The sequence below is a fragment of the Bos mutus genome, chromosome 14 (assembly GCF_027580195.1).
Source record: "Bos mutus isolate GX-2022 chromosome 14, NWIPB_WYAK_1.1, whole genome shotgun sequence".
NCBI lineage: Eukaryota > Metazoa > Chordata > Mammalia > Artiodactyla > Bovidae > Bos > Bos mutus.
In genome coordinates this window covers 31,637,403-31,655,040 of record NC_091630.1, presented here as the reverse complement: position 1 = coordinate 31,655,040, position 17,638 = coordinate 31,637,403, and the positions used below count along the sequence as shown (strand labels likewise).

The 17,638-nt window shown below is 36.1% G+C and overlaps 1 pseudogene; it reads left to right on the top strand.

Annotated features, from left to right (window-relative positions):
* The first annotated feature begins 258 nt into the window (after positions 1-258).
* Positions 259-357, top strand: LOC138990841 (U6 spliceosomal RNA; annotated as a pseudogene).
* The last annotated feature ends 17,281 nt before the right edge of the window (positions 358-17,638 follow it).

Sequence of the window (17,638 nt, the reverse complement as noted above, 5' to 3'; positions counted from 1 at the left end):
TGGTTTTCTTTCAGTAAATATCCTCCCTGAAATTCTCCTGAAATTTTATGGCTTTTTCTTTTTTGAATATGCTTCTAAATTAAGAAACACATAATAAATTATATTTTTGTTCCAGTTACCAATTATCACAGTCCACTACCTTGATTTTTTCATATTTTTAAGAGTTTATTTGAGCAAAAATTCTACACCTTGACTTTTAATATATTACCTGCACATTAGAGTTTGTCTTATTTGTAGTAACTCAAGGTAGTATATCAAGTGCTCACTTCCACACCACATAGACTAAAATTAGAATACAAATTAGCATGGTCCCTGAACAAGGATAAAATGCAAATTCATGAAGCATGCTTTTTTTTTTCCCCTGAAACAGAAAGTAAACTATAGATATCTCAGGCACAGTGTAATAAATATACACAGTAGTACATACTATAGTCAAACAATCTGATAAATATTGCTTCAGTGGTAATCATGGAGAAGGAAATGACAATCCACTCCAGTGTTCTTGCCTGGAGAATCCCATGGACAGAGGAGCCTGGTGGGCTGCTGTCTATGGGGTTGCGCAGAGGCGGGACACAACTGAAGCGACTTAGCAGCAGCAGCAATGGAAATCATATTACAATATATAAATAAGTCTAAGTAGTATGTTATATACCTTCAATTTCCAAAATGTATCATGTCAAATATAACAATTTTTTTAAAGACAGGTAGTGGTTTTACATTCCATTGCAGTTTTTACTTATTTTGAAATGTCTCCTGTAGAACTGAAACTGAACAGTGACTAGTAGGAGAAACTGATTTAAATGATTCCTTTTAGTTAGAAAATATCTTGATAGCTGAACATGTTTCTAAATAACATTTGTACTCTCAGTTTTTAGAGAGTACTGTAACTTCAATTAAAAATATACCAGAAAAAGAATGCTTTTTGACATAATGGTAACCAGTTAGGCAGAATAATGTAGTTTAATCTTAGCATATCTAACACTTTGAAACATTTGACAAGGTGCATCTTCTAAGAACTTCTATATCCCAAAGCCAGTGTTTATGTGCAGGATTACAAATTTATGTCTGTTATTGATATTAAGAGAATCTTCATGTTCAATTGATAGTGACTTTTAGCTTTTCTAATATGAACATAATAGCCTGTATACTATCAGGTACTTTCCAGGGAGAATACTAGTAGGTTTATAAACATGGCATACTAAAATATATTGCACTGATGTGTGGGTTCATTTTCCCATTGTTGCCATCACTTGTTCCACGGAGAACTCAAATGCTCATGTAAGGTATTTAAACTTTTAAGATCTATAAGGCTGAGGTTTCTCATACAAATCATAAGAAAAATAAGGTATCTGTCTCCCAATATATATAAATGATAGAAACCAATCTCTCTATACAAATTTATTATGTTTTCAAATAACTCCAGAATGTGTTTTTTAAAGTTGACTTTATTTGCCACCCTTTTTTTTTATATGTGTGGCCAATAAAACAGACTGTAACTTACTATATTAAAGCAAGCAAGATATATATGTCTGTGTGTATATATATACACACACTGCAACAACAGCTGGTAAGAATCTGAGAACTTTGAAAGTACTCAGATCAGTTTACATTTGTATGTATAGTCTTTGGACTTAGTAAATATTAAGACTGTAGTAGATATATGTCAGTAATAGGTATTGTGAATGTGAGCATTTATCTCCTGTCTACATTTCAGGGGTGCTGGAAGTTTTTCTCATTTGATATGAGATTGTACTATATACATTTCAAAAGATCATATGAATATTTTTTGGCAAACTATAGAAAAATCACCTTAAAATAGGACTCTCCTTCACCATATATCTTTGCTCAGAATAAATGAAATCCACCAACAAAAATGAACAAGTCACAAATTAATTTTCATTTTACATGCAAATTTCATAAACTTTCCTATGACAATCATGCCTCATTCCTCATTCCATAAAGTCAGTAGCCCAGATAGAATGTCTGTGACAATGTATCTGTGCACTTCTGTGAATTCACAAAGAGCTTTTTAAATGATTTAGACCACTGGATGTTATGACCACACTTTAGAGTATAATAAATAAAATGTAGTACATAACACACTGTTTCTTGTTGAAAATGAAACATTTTTTTACTCCCTAAATTTAACCATTAAAAAGTCATACATGAAAATTTTGTTTACATTGTTTTCAGAAAAATATCTTAATTTTCATCTTTGGGATTGTTCTGAGTATCTCTCCTTTTACACTGGTTTTGTCTACTTTATTAATAATTTTGAGGGCATATATTTGTCTTAACCTATAATTGGAAGAAAAGCTATGACAAACCAAGATAGCATATTAAAAAGCAGAGACATTACTCTGCTAACAAGGGTCCATCTAGTTAAACCTATGGTTTTTCCAGTGGTCATGTATGGATGTGAGAGTTGGACTATAAACAAAGCTGAGCACCAAGAATTGATGCTTTTGAACTGTGGTGTTGGAGAAGACTCTTGAGTGTCCCTTGGACTGCAAGGAGATCCAACCAGTCCATCCTAAAGGAAATCAGTCCTGAATATTCATTGGAAAGACTGATGCTGAAGCTGAAACTGCAATACTTTGGCCACCTGATGCAAAGAACTGACTCAGTGGAAAAGACCCTGATGCTGGGAAAGATTGAAGGCCGGAGGAGAAGGGGACGGCAGAGGATGAGATGCTTGGATGGCATCACTGACTCAATAGACATAAGTTTGCGTAAGCTCTGGGAGCTGGTGATGGACAGGGAGTCCTTGTGTGCTGCAGTCCATGGGGTCGCAAAGAATAGGACACGACTGAGTGACTGAACTGAACCACTAACTTATCTCTGAAGTGTTTTTAGTCCATCAGTATAAATTTCAATCAGAATAAGGCAGTTATCTTTCCTTTCTTTCCCTTTTAAAGAATAAAAAAGCTGAAAAACCTTACCATGGAGTTCCTGTTCCATAAATAAAAAAGGCCAAGCTATGTGTTCAAGCTAAGGATATATATGCTGATGAACAAACATCTGTCAATAGATTTCCCAAAGCCCTGAAAGTTAATCATTTTTTTCTACTTTCGATTTAGTCTCTCGCTTTAATAAAAATAAACCTTTTATTTCAAGCTAAATATTTAAAACATGTTTTGAAATAAAACAGCTTATTTGTTAAAAAAAAAAGAAAGAAAGAGAGAAAGAAAGAAAAAAGAAAAGAAAATCACACCAGGTAAATGAGCAGCATATAAGGTAAAAACATTAGATTTTTGAGCCATAAAAGTACTTTATCTAAAAATAGCTGTTATGGAAATTTCCAGTACCCAGGCTAAGCAAAATACATATATTCTTATTTTCACCTAAACTTTATTTTCCTTGTTACCGAACTTTATCCTCAGTATGTACTCAAATTAGCTCTAATATCATTGCTCTGATTCCTGACTGTAAATAAAATTAAGTGCTATATAACCAGATTTAAGATAAAATTTTTTCTTGCCAATTCTTCAACAATAGTAACTAGTATATTAACTCTTATGAGTATGGAATTTGTTGTATTTCATCAAAAGTGTAGCCTGTCTTATGGATATGTCCTTTTTGCTCTTTTGTGTAATTCTAACTTTTAGAAGAACATCTGGGTTTTCTCCTCAACCCTAATCTCAAATTCTCTTAAAAGCTTTAAGGATGGATGAATGCTGTCATGGTTACTTACATCCTGAAGCGGTGACAGTGGAGGGAGAGCTGACCTGACTTCCTCTTCATTGCAATAACCACATAACAAACACTGCTGAATTTCCCATAGCGTGCAAGGGAAATCAAAGTGAAATATTTCTTCTTAATTCATTTATGTCCCACAGAGTTGGAAATCTAATGTCACTTTAGTTTACGAAATGCCTTTGTTGTGTGTGAGTCAATAGTTCCATAGTTAATAGCACTCACATTCAGTAGGCTCTAGCTTCTCATGTGTGTCCCTGGTAAGGATCCTTTGAGAACAAAGAACCAAAGAATTTTCTCTCTTTACAGAATTTAGGCCTAATTTATACCAGCACTGCACCTGAACTTTGAGGTTTCTGTTGTAAGAGGATGAAGCAATCTTTTTTTGCATGTGATTAAAGGAAAAATCGTCTCCACATATCTCTCAAATCTCCTTTCCCATTGTGCCTCTCAGACATTTTTTGTTGTTACTGTTGTTAAGGCAAAATAAAAGTATTACGTATTAAGCCATAATATGGTTTTTCCAGTGGTCATGTATGGATGTGAGTGTTGGACTGTGAAGAAAGCTGAGCGCCAAAGAATTGATGCCTTTGAACTCTGGTGTTGGAGAAGACTCTTGAGAGTCCCTTGGACTACAAGGAGATCCAACAAGTCCATTCTGAAGGAGATCAGCCCTGGGATTTCTTTGGAAGGAATGATGCTAAAGCTGAAACTCCAGTACTTTGGCCACCTCATGCGAAGAGTTGACTCATTGGAAAAGACTCTGATGCTGGAAGGGATTGGGGGCAGGAGGAGAAGGGGACCACAGAAGATGAGATGGCTGGATGGCATCACCGACTCAATGGACATGAGTCTGAGTGAACTCCGGGAGTTGGTGATGGACAGGGAGGCCTGGTGTGCTGCGATTCATGGGGTTGCAAAGAGTCGGACATGACTGAGCGACTGAACTGAACTGAACTGAATCATGGAATACACGAAAAGTCATTTTTTCAATTAATATCACGTTATTCAATTCGCATCCACCTTGAACTGATACACGTAAGCACTTAATCTAACTTATGGAATTACTTCAGTAAGCAAGACAAACCTAGTCTTTGCTCTCATGAGGTTAGGTCCACTAAAAGAGATAAAGAAAAAGCAATTCAATTAACAAAATATAGTTATAAATATATAATTGAATATATAGAGAAATCAACAAGGTGAATGAGAAGGATATGGTTAATGAGAAAGGCAAATGGACAAGCATCACAGAGAAAAGAAAAAATATATTAAAATTTCTTGATGTGTGACAGAGCTTGGAAAATTTTGGGACTAGAAAGAGGGCTATTTGGTGGAAGGTCAAATTATTCTCAAATTGGAGAGAGTCTCTAATGCATTACAGGTTAACCTACATGAGTATTCATATCTAAAGCAGGCCTTTTGTGAACAAAATACACCATCATCCCTCTGATTCTGAGGGGGAGATTGGTTCCAAGACTCCTCAAGGATATAAATATGCACTTAGGCTCAAGTCCCTTATATAAAGTGGACTAATACAGTTGGCCATCTGTATCCATGGATCAATCTGTGGTTCAATAAATCTGTGGTGGCAGAGATCCATGGAAACAGAGGGCCAACAGTAATTAGTTCTTCTTTTTAAAGTCAGTTTGCCAAAATGTATCTTTTAATTATATTTGCACCATTCACATTTAAAGTGATATTAATATGTTGATGTCTACTATGTTTGCCACTATTTCTGCCTTCTTTTGGTATAAAATGAGCATTTTAAATGATTCCTTCATATGCCCTTTTGGAAAACCAATTCATTATTAATTTTTTTAATACATGCCATAGAGTTCACTATGTAACTACTCTAAATCAAGCTACAAATAACACTGTCACTTCACCTGAATTGAAGGAACTTAATAATAAATAACAAATTCTTCTTGTCCATGTATTGACATTGCTGTCATTCAATTCACTTGAACAAATGCTATTACAATCCAATGCATTTTTACAATTATTTCTTTAGCTAAGCAGTTATCTTTTAAATCAATTAAGAAAATAAAGGATCTTATTTTACCTGGATTTATTTCTTCTCTGGCCTTCTTTCTTTATACAGATCCAAGTATCTAATCTACAACATGTTTTTCTGCATAAAATACATAAGCTCTTGACTTCACAGAACTGAAAGCTTAATCATGTATTTATAATTAATGAGATTATAAAAAACATATATGATATTATGAAATTATTGACTTGCCTAATTCTATACATTATGCATATTTGATTTGTGAGCACAAGTATATCATAATCAATATCACTTTATATGCATATTCAATAAATCTTTTTAATTTTATTTAAATGGTGTAGTTTTTATAGAAGGCTTCCCTGGTGGCTCAGATGGTTAAGAATCTGCCTGCAATGCAGGAGACTTATGAGATGGGGGTTCAATCCCTGGGTTGATCCCAGGGAAGATCCCCTGGGGAAGGAAACGGCAACCCACTCCAGTATTTTTGCCTGGAGAATTTATGGACAGGGAGCATTTTCTGAGCTTTTCAGTTCAACAACAAATCCGCATCTGCCTCAGTCTCTTGCCTTTAGTACCTATGTGCTATTCCCTTACCTGTAAATTCCTTTCATCATCATATTCACCACTTGCAAGAAAATTAATATAACTCAAGTGAAAGTGCCAAATTGGCAGAGGAATGTCCATCAAAGCTGTTCATCTACTTTTTAAATTAATTTTCACATCAATTTAATAGGTCCTTAAGCTTCTGCCGTCTGCAATATAATACTTTCTCTAGTTTTAGATGATGAGGTATATATTTTTATTTTATTACATTTTGACCTGCAGGCCTACTTCCAGCACAGAAAGAGCAAATAACCTCTGAGATAGGTCTGGTACTTAATGACTTTGGCAAAATCAGAAACCACTTGGAACAGCAGATGGACAGATTCGCTACTAAGTACTCAGGTACCATTCATGGAAAATAAAAATAGGCCTTGTTATATTACGCTTACAAAATTTTTGGCCTTCAGAAGGATTGTTTTCCTTCCAACGTTTTTTGAATATAAACAGAGAGATTCAGAAAATGAATGTTAGCAAAACAGTGAAAAAAGTCCCTTCATAGGAAATAGCTTGTCCTAAAAGAAAGAACCACATCAAACTCACCAAAAGACCAAACCCCACGTTCCCATTTGCTCCTGTAATTTCATCTGCAAAAGGCAGACATGTGGGGATTTTGAGGTGATGGTGAGGAAAACAGATTTATGAGGCCAAGTCTTTTCAACAACTTGATCAAATGCTGTATTCAGACATGAAGAATTATATTAAATTCTTACTAGAAAAATCACAGTATACTTAATAAAGAGAGAATTAAAACAATCAAGTAGGATTCTAGATATATTTAATCAGGGTAACATAATCCATACTTATTAACTGGGAGACATTATGGATGAAATAAAAAAGTACAGCCAAAAGTGATTGTATGCATGAATGGCCCAGCTGCCTGGGTTTAAAAGTCACAAATTCCCCATGACTCCAGCACATTCATTTTACATGAAAATAAACTTTTATGAACCTTTTATATATCTTCCAGAATTACAAGAAAATTTTTATTTTAATTACACTTAAAAAAAAAACACTTTCATTTTAAAAATACCACTTTACATTTTTATGTTCCCTGTCATCCCTTAGTTTCATGAAATTCTAACCATTTGTCTTAATCTCATAAATTATAATTCATAAGACTGAAAAACAGGAAATTGAAGGATAAGTGAAATCAGTCTCTTTTAGTTTCTAAGGGTTTATTTCCTAAATATAAAATATTTAATTGGTCACAAGGCTAGAGGGTTTTAATTCAGAATTTATAAAGGAAAAGGAAAGAAAAATAGATATTACTTAGGATTGAATAATTAAATTTCTGGGTGAAACCTACTGGGAATAAAGGTTCCAAATTCCTGAATTCATATTTGAAGACACCAAGAACTAAAAAAGGAAATAATTTGCTTTGTTGTCACAATCAATAACTTATGACTTATAACAAATTCCCATGTGCTAATTCCCAATTCAGTGTTCCTATTGTTATAAAACTGTAGTGCATTTTTTACCCTCTTGGGCTTTTCTTTTCTTCTTTCTGCCTTTAATTACCTACTCGTCAACTGAGGTACAAGTCATTAAACACAATGTATTGACCACTATTTTCCCTGATTATTTTGCATGCATGTATCTAAAATCATCTACCTGAAAATTATGAACTGTAACATTTTGTCCACATCATGAAATGGAACTTGTTAAAGTTTTCCAATTTTTTCCCCTAAAATCCTACTCTCCCCCATATAAGAAATGATTTATTTAGCTCACTGAACCAGCAACTTTTCATAAGTTACACTTCTACTGTCTGCATTCTGTTAAGATTTCTCAGAGTTCCCTAAATTTGTGTACTGGAACATTCTACACAGGCTAGAGCATACTTATGATGGGAAGCTGGGATGGAGATCTTGGGAGGCACTGAATTGTTCTGAAATTAAATTAGGCAATCTCTTGGAAATTGAGTCCATGATATAAGAAAAATGGTTTTGAAATGTCACTGCCCTCCAAGTACTCACTATGCCAAAATCTAGCTTGGTGATGCTTTTAGCATGCAAGTAATAAACTTCTTGAAAATAAAGTTTTCATTTTAAAATGCTGACATTTTCATTATTTAAAAAAAAATTCTCAAGCATCTGAATAGAGACAAGGGGTGTGTGTGTGTGTGTGTGTGTGTGTGTGTGTGTGTGTATTTCCTTTTATTTTTCCAAAAGTAGGAAACTTGAATGATTATTTTCATATGATACAGTAAATTTGACACTCATTAAAAGATGCTATTAGATACAAAAAAGAAAATAAAGGTATTAAGAGCACACTTATATGCATTAAATTTCAACAATGATAATTGCTGGAACTGTATCTTTTTATTTAGCCTTTGGGCTACCTGTCACCCCCACACACAAATTCCAGATGTCTTGCCTTTTACAAAGAAATGAAGCTAGCTAGATTTGTGTGTACCATCCAAACGGCTTCCTATATCTAATTGGTTTGCCCAGAAAAAGTGGCAAGAGTTTTAAATGACAGAATTGCTGCATAGATACCAGCACAAAGCAATGAATTATTTTTAGATCCCTTCCTCTATTCTCTATTATATCAAGTCCATCCATAATAGTAAAGTCTCACAAAGTGAGATGTCCGTTATTGCAAATTTCAAATTGCACGCTACCGGTTTCTGTTTCCTAAAGTACTATGTAATCTAGCCTAGGCAATCGTTAATGTTTTCCCAGCCCATTTTGCTTTTCAATCTGGCCTGTTACCAAGTAAGAGAGCAAAGCACAATTGAAGCATGACTACCTGTTTTACTGATCAAACTGTCCCTTGAATTTTCCTGCAGCAGCCAGCTTAAATCAGTGGCTTAAAAACTCTGGCATGTAAACAACAGATCACTGTCCAGTGGAAGAGAGATTGTTACTGCAGAGGAGGAAAGAGGCTGAAAGGTTTTGAGAAAACATTTGATTCAGCAAAGGAACTGAACCTGAAAATAGCTAAGGGATCATAGGCTTGCTGCGTATTTGAATACCGTAGCAAGCGTACTGGAAGAGCACCAACAGTGGATAAGAATGATAATCTTCATTTCTTCTTTATCATCCATTGGTAGAAACTCTGTTTGGCTGACAGGGTCAAAGGATAGATGCAGAAAGTCACTTAGTGAGATATAAAATCAAAAACATAGTGAGTTGTAATAAGTAGCTAAAATATGGGCATTTTTGCTGTAATATTAACTCTGACATACATAATTTTTATAATTTGGGGGAATTTGCTTTATATTCAGTATAAGACATAATACTTCAGATGATTATTGGATAACAGTATAATTACTATGAGAAACCACAATGCAATATTGTTTAACAAGTTCAGAACAGTATACAGCAAATAAAAACTAGAGAATGCAAACTAGATTCCATTGTTACCCATTTTTATTTTCAGTGATTCTTACAAAACTGTGTTTTCTTCTTTAACTTCTTTTTGTGAGAATTCAGGACTTTGTGTGCTTATGAGTGTCATTTTCATGTGTGTGCTTGCTGACGCTTTGCCAGTGTGCACAAGGATGAAACAGGATTGGCAGACAGGTACAGTAAAGAGATAAAAGCAAAGAGAAAAGAGATAAAATATTAGGAGAATATGGCATACTTTATAACTGGTGAAATTTGAGCGGGGAAGAAAGAGTTCATGGAATACAGTCTTCACGCAAACACTTGACATTGAAGCCCTGACTTAAGAATCTGTAGTTGAGAGTCCAAACAGGTTGAATATTTTTCAGTACACTTAACAGTCTCATTCAATAAAAATAGTGTTTAACCAATTATTGCTGCATTCAATCCTGAGAAATAGTTTTGTAAAATGTGTGGCTCCTACTACAACCCCAGAATTTTGCAAATAATCTTCATTCCTTAACACTCAAGTAAATGTTCTAATCCAGACTAAATGTTCTAGTCACTATTATTGTTTCTAGGTTCTGGCACAACTTGCCTATAATCTCGAGTAGCAGGTGCCCCACTCCACACCCACCCTCAGAACATCTAGTACTTTCCTGATTGTCAGCCCCTAAGAAGGACAATCTCCAGGGAATCCTGTCTTGGCATAAGGATCATACAGGTTCCATTCTTTTGTTTCCAATAAATGCTAGAACATAAGACAATTATGCTCTTTAAATTAGTTTGAGTATAAACTTCCAATTACTTTCTTCATCACCTAATTTCCTGAAAAATCTCTGGGTTGTAATCTCTAACAACCTGGCATTATATCACGTATACTTGGCTTCTACAGGAAACAACTAGTTTTGAAAGGGACATCCCACAACATTGCAAGACTAAATTCAGCACTTTTTAAACATGCTCTGACATTGAAGGTGTATCCATGTCAGGTAAATCTCTATTCTCATTATATTATTAATATTATGCAAATGCGAATGAAGGTATTTTCTACTAGTATATTTATTCTTAAATTAGGCTGTTCATCAAAATCACCAGAGCATTACATTTAAAAATATGGATCTTGATGAATAAGTGATCTGGAAGATAGAATAGTGGAAATCAACCAATCAGGACAGCAGACAGAAAAGCAAATTAAAAACAAATGAAAGCAATATTCAAGACATTTTGGATATTATAAAGCATCTCAATTGACACATAATAGTGATCTCAGAAGGAGAAGAAAGAGAAAAGGGGATAAAACAGGTATTTGAAGAACTTATGGCTGAAAATTTACCAAACCTAAAAATTCTCCTTTGACTGTGTGGATCACAATAAATTGTGGAAAATTCTGAAAGAGATGGGAATACCAGACCACATGACCTGCCTCTTGAGAAACCTGTATGCAGGTCAGGAAGCAACAGTTAGAACTGGACATGGAACAACAGACTGGTTACAAATAGGAAAAGGAGTATGTCAAGGCTGTATATTGTTACCCTGCTTATTTAACTTATATGCAGAGTACATCATGAGAAACGCTGGGCTGGAAGAAGCACAAGCTGGAATAAAGATGGCCAGGAGAAATATGAATAACCTCAGATATGCAGATGACACCACCCTCATGGCAGAAAGTGAAGAGGAACTAAAAAGCCTCTTGATGAAAGGGAAAGAGGAGAGTGAAAAAGTTCACTTAAAGCTCAACATTTAGAAAACTAAGATCACAGCATCTGGTCTCATCACGTCATGGGAAATAGATGGGGAAACAGTGGAAACAGTGTCAGACTTGATTTTTGGGGGCTCCAAAATCACTGCGGATGGGGATTGCAGCCATGAAATTAAAAGACGCTTACTCCTTGGAAGGAAAGTTATGACCAACCTAGATAGCATATTGAAAAGCAGAGACATTACTTTGCCAACAAAGGTCCATCTAGTCAAGGCTATGGTTTTTCCAGTGGTCATGTATGGATGTGAGAGTTGGACTGTGAAGAAAGCTGAGCGCCAAAGAATTGATGCTTTTGAACTGTGGTGTTGGAGAAGACTCTTCAGAGTCCCTTGGACTGCAAGGAGATCCAACCAGACGATCTTAAAAGAGATTAGTCCTGGGTGTTCTCGGAAGGACTGATGCTAAAGCTGAAACTCCAATACTTTGGCCACCTCATGCGAAGAGTTGACTCATTGGAAAAGACCCTGATGCTGGGAGGGATTGGGGGCAGGAGGAGAAGGGGACAACAGAGGATGATATGGCTGGATGGCATCACTGACTCAATGGACATGAGTTGGGTGAACTCCGGGAGTTGGTGATGGACAGGGAGGCCTAGTGTGCTGCGATTCATGGGGTCACAAAGAGTCAGACACAACTGAGTAACTGAACTGAACTGAAAAACTGGAAACAGATATCCAGGTACAGGAATCACAGAGGGCCCCAAACAAAATGAACTGAAACAGACCTATACCTAGACATATTATAATTAAAATGACAAAAGTTAAAGTTTCTAGAGGCAGCAACAGAAAAACAGAATTAATTACAAGAGAGCTTCTGTAAGTCTATAAGCTGATCTCAATATAAAAATAGAGATTGAAGGCCAGCAGGGAGTGGCAAGATATATTCAAAGTCCTGAATCTGCAACTTATATACTCTATCCAGCAAGATGATCATTTAGAACAGAAAGAGAAATAAAGAATTTCTCAGACAAGCAAAAAGTAAAAGAATACAGCAATACTGAATCTACCATAAAAAAAAATATTGAAGGGTCTTCTCTAAATAGAAACAAAGCAAGAATCTATAGAAAAATCACAACTGAAAAGAGAGTTAAATACACCAGGATACGATTTAAAAAGATATTTTTGTGAAAGTGATAACCATAATGAACAGCGAAAGGATAAAATTAAAGATGTAAAATTATTTAAAAAAAATTATACAGTGTGAGGGAGCAGAGTAAGAAATATCATATATTAACACATAAATAGAATCTAGAAAATGATACTGATGAAGAACAGTGGGGGAAGGAGAGGGTAGGATGAATATAGAAAGTAGTGCTGAAACATACGCATTACATTATGTAAAAGAGATAACTAATGGGGAGTTGCTGTATAACACAGGGAGCTCATTATGGTACTGTGTGACAATATAGAAGGGTGGCATGGGGTTGGGGTGGGGCGGGAGGTTCAAGAGGGAGCAAACATATGTATACTTATGGCTGATTCACATTGTTGTATGGCAGAACACAATATTGTAAAGCTTAAGCTCCAATTAAAAATACATTTTTTTTAAAAAAAGTAAAAAAAAGTATTTTGAGATTGTACAACTCTCCAGTCTAAAGCAAGTAGATATAATAATGGGATAATATACTTGAAAAACAAGGAAATCACAAATCAAAAGCATACCAAAGATTCACACAAAAAAAGAAAAAATGTATCATACAAAATAAAATCAAACTATAAAAGGAAAAAGAACAAAGAAAAAAATACAAAATCAACTGGAAAACACAGTTTAAAATGGCAATAAATTTATTTGTATCAAATTATCTTAAGGGTCAAAGGAGTAAATGCTCCAATCAAAAGACACAGAGTGGTAGATTGGTTAAATAAAACAAGAACTTACAATATGTTGCCTAGAAGAGATTCACCTTAGGGTGAAGGACATAGGAAAGTCCGTTCAGTTTAGTTCAGTGTTTGCAAACCCATGGACTTTAGCACCCCAGGCCTCCCTATCCATCACCAACTCTTGGAGGTGAAGGGATAGAAACAGATATTTCACACAAATGAATATGACAAGAAAGTGGGAGTAGCAATACTTACATTAGACAAAATGGGCTTTAAAACAAAGGCCATAAAGAAAGATAAGGTACACTATATAATGATAAAAGAATCAATGCAAAAAGAGCATATTATATTCATTAACACTTATGCATGTAATATATTAATAGGGGCACCTAAATATTGAGTTGGTTCCATAACATCTTATGGAAGAATCCAAATGAGCTTTTTGGCCAACCCAACACATAAACAAACACTAACAGACATAAAGGGAGAAATTGACACAAGAGTAGGAGACTTCAACACCCCAGTCACATCAAGGGACAGATCTTTCGGACAGATCCTAAATGATACAGTAGAACAGTTCAGTTCAGTCACTCAGTCATGTCTGATTCTTTGCAACCCCATGGACTGTAGCACACCAGGCCTCCCTGTCCATCACCAACTCTTGGAGTTTACTCAAACTCATGGCCATTGAGCCGGTGATGCCATCTAGCCATCTCATCCTCTGCCGTCCCCTTCTACTCCTGCCTTCAATTTTTCCCAGCATCAGGGTCTTTTCAAATGAGTCAGTTCTCCCCATCAGGTGGCTAAAGTATTGGAGTTTCAGCTTCAGCATCAGTCCTTCCAATGAATATTCAGGGCTAATTTCCTTTAGGGTGGACTGGTTAGATCTCCTTGCAGTCCAAGGGACTCTCAAGAGTCTTCTCCAACACCACAGTTGAAAGGCATCAATTCCTCGGTGCTCAGCCCTTTTTATTGTTCAGCTCTTACATCCGTACATGACTACTGAGCCAACTGGGAAGCCCCGTATTTTTCATAGTTATAATTTTGACTTTGATTTATAAATCCCTCCAGAATCTCAAAATCAGCCCATCATATCCTCCTACAAACTGTTCTTACTCTATTACTGTTTTGATTTTACTATTCTCTTCTATTCAAATTTCAAGCTTCTTGAAATTTGAAATTAATGTTATCCATTGATTACTCCTATTTCTAAACCTCTATATCTAATCAGATGTAAACTCATAACAATCATATATTTTAAAATTTCTTTTGCATCCATCATTTGTGTTAACATTGTCCAACTGTACTATCTTTCATCAGTGACCAAATTTTAATCTTGAAACTCATATCAGTTTCTTCTCTTTTCTTTCTGCAATGTCCCTGGAGATGGACCAGTGCAATCTGCCTTCAGCAGAAACTGTGTGAAACATAGCTGAATGATGAACATCAGCTGCCTTACATTTAGGTTCATTTGAACATTCACAATGTGACGACACTTCTCTGGGACCACACCCAACCAAAGGTTGAACCGTTTCTACCAAATTAAAGATGCCTCTAATGAGCAATCTATCTTTACTTCAGCTATTTGCCTAGATAAGATTTCCTCAGAACTGCACTCAATTCTCGGTCTCTTGGTAGCAATCCCCCTTCCTTTCCTCTCTTCTTACAAGTATCAGAAATGCATTCTTGACCAAAGGTTCTCTTGGCCTGCTCTGGTTCTCTTTCCCGTGTCAGTGGTCTGTAGTCAAAAACCACTGAGAACATATCTGCAGTTGAAAATTCACCTTTTTACTCCTTCCAGGAAGAAAAAAATCCATACCATGGGAAACTGATGCATGTCTCAATTATGAGGCATTAGAAAGAACTTGTAGGATCTGAACTTGTGTTAGATGATTCAAGGGAGGACATAAGAATGGCTTATATCTTTATTGAATGTTGTCAGGGAGAGGAGTGACTATATGATTGTATTTTTAATAAATTTTATCTACAGGGAGGGCAGATTAGAGAAAGATAAAGCTATAACTTGTTTTGAAGCAATAATTACTCAGATTAACTGAAATAGAAGCATTGTAAAGAAAAAAAAAAACACCTGTTCTTCTAGATTCTTATCACAGCAATTCTGGCACCAGATGTGTGGGTATTTTACCCATGACATCTAATTCACTAACACTCTTGACACCAACTGGGTGTCCTACAATTTAACTTAATTGTGACATGGTCTACCCAGAGTTATTGCTAACTCTACAGGATAAAGGCTCAGTCCCACAAGACTGCCCTATCCCACATCAGATACCATTACAAGTCCAAGTGGTCAACTGTGCTTCCAAAACCAACTGGCTATACGTGATATCTACAACCTTCTCCTCAGGTCAAGGATTTGCCAGAACAGCTCACAAAACTTAGCAAAAATAATTAACTTACTAGAATTTCTGGCTTATTATAAAGTGATGCAACTCAGGATCAGTCCTGTGGAAGAGATGCATAGGGCAAAGTACAGCAAAATGTCACAGAATTTCCATATCCTCCCTAGGTGTACCACCTTTCCAGAATCTTCATGGGCTGGCTAATGTAGAAGTTCTCCCAATTCTCTTCAGGGTAATGGAAGCTTAATTAAATATCATGGTTGACTCAGTTATTGGCTATTGATGATAAAGTCAACCTGGGGGTGGGGGACTGATGGTTGTAAGTTTCCCACCCTCTAATCATGTGGTTAGTTCCCTGGCACCCCTATCCTTAGGCCACCCAGGAAACCATTGGCAGCATCCACCTCATTAGCATACAGAGAGACACTTATCATTTCAGAGACCCTCAGGGTTTTAGAAGGAGCACATCAGGAAATAGGGTGGAGGGACCAAATGTTATCAGGAATTAGAACCAGACACAAACATATACCTATTTTTTTTTTCAATTCTTTTTTTTTTAATTTTATTTTATTTTTAAACTTTACATAATTGTATTAGTTTTGCCAAATATAAGACACAGGGATGTTTGGTACTTTTTGACCTTGACAATTTTTGTGACTTTTATGTGTAGGTCTATGGAAATTTATGAAATACACACTGTTTCTCCAAAAATTGTAGGTTGAAGCCTAAACCCAATCTTACTGTATTTAGAGATAGGGCCATTAGGGAGGTAATTAGGGCTAAAGAGGGTCATAAGGCTTGGGCTCTCAGCCTCACCAGCAACCAAATCTGTCAGCATCTCTACCTTGGACTTCCAGCCTCTACAGCTGTGAGAAATTTCCTGTGGTTAAAGCTGCCCAGTCTCTGGTATTTCGTCATAAAAGCCCAAGCAGACAAATGCATGGAGGCGTCTTGTTTTATGTTAACTGATCATAGTCCCAGAATAGACTTGACTGATACTAATGTTCTCTGAAAATGTTCCTTTCAGGAAGGGAACACCTAATCTTACTTGTGTCTCCCAGGCCAGTTTACAGCAAAATGAAGGTCTGACTGATACTATGAGCCAAGCTCCAGGATATTAGCATAGGCTGCTTTCCTCTTTTTCATCTTTCATCTGTCAAAGGTTTTTTTTTTTTTTTTTTTATAGTGTATATCTAATCTTCTCTTGGAGTGTGCTTCTCAGAGGATCTGGACTAATACAGGTGATCGTGGGTGGTCTAAGAAAACTAGGTTTTCTAAGATGAAGTTCAAAAACTATCCCTGGAAAGGAAGACTCCAATCTGAGTGGAACCTGGAATATTGTGCATAAGGCTGCAGGTCTATTTCTGGAAGATTTTATCAGTGGTAAACTGGGAAATAGCTAAGTGGTAAGAGTTGACTTGACTGGTTGGTGAGATAATGTAGGCATTTGAAAGTTATAGGGGAAATAATACCAAGGGCAGTAAGAGTGCCTGTTTACTAAGTACAAATGCACTAAGTTACATCAATGTCCTGCAGTGGGATGATTAACAAGAAACCAGAGGCAATTAACACACAGTTAGAGATCAGAGTAAAAACTTAGGATCCTATTTAGTAGCATATAAAAATGGCCCCCTTTTCTCCTCCAGTGGAAGAGACTCAGAAGAGTATGAAGCTCAGGATCTAATGAGAGCCATGGCCATAGAGCTCTAGAAATGTTTAAATGTTGCCAATGCTGGTTGTATGCTAAAGTAAGGCATGATTTATAAAACCCGATGCCCTTAAAGTTTTTGCTCTGCAGATCACTCAGGGATTGAAGATGTGACCCATCTCTGTAGAGTATGATGTAGGATCCTCCCACCCATCCACCCCCATTCATGCACAGACGATGCTTGAGGATTTTCCTGTCCAAGAAGTAATTCTCCCAAGACCTACTTTCCTAAGTACCAGGCCCCAAACAACTGTTATATTGTAACATAAACAAGCTGGGTGTTGAACTTGATAAGAATGAAAACAAGTGCACCCAAAGGAACTGCCAGATCTCACCAGGTAATGTC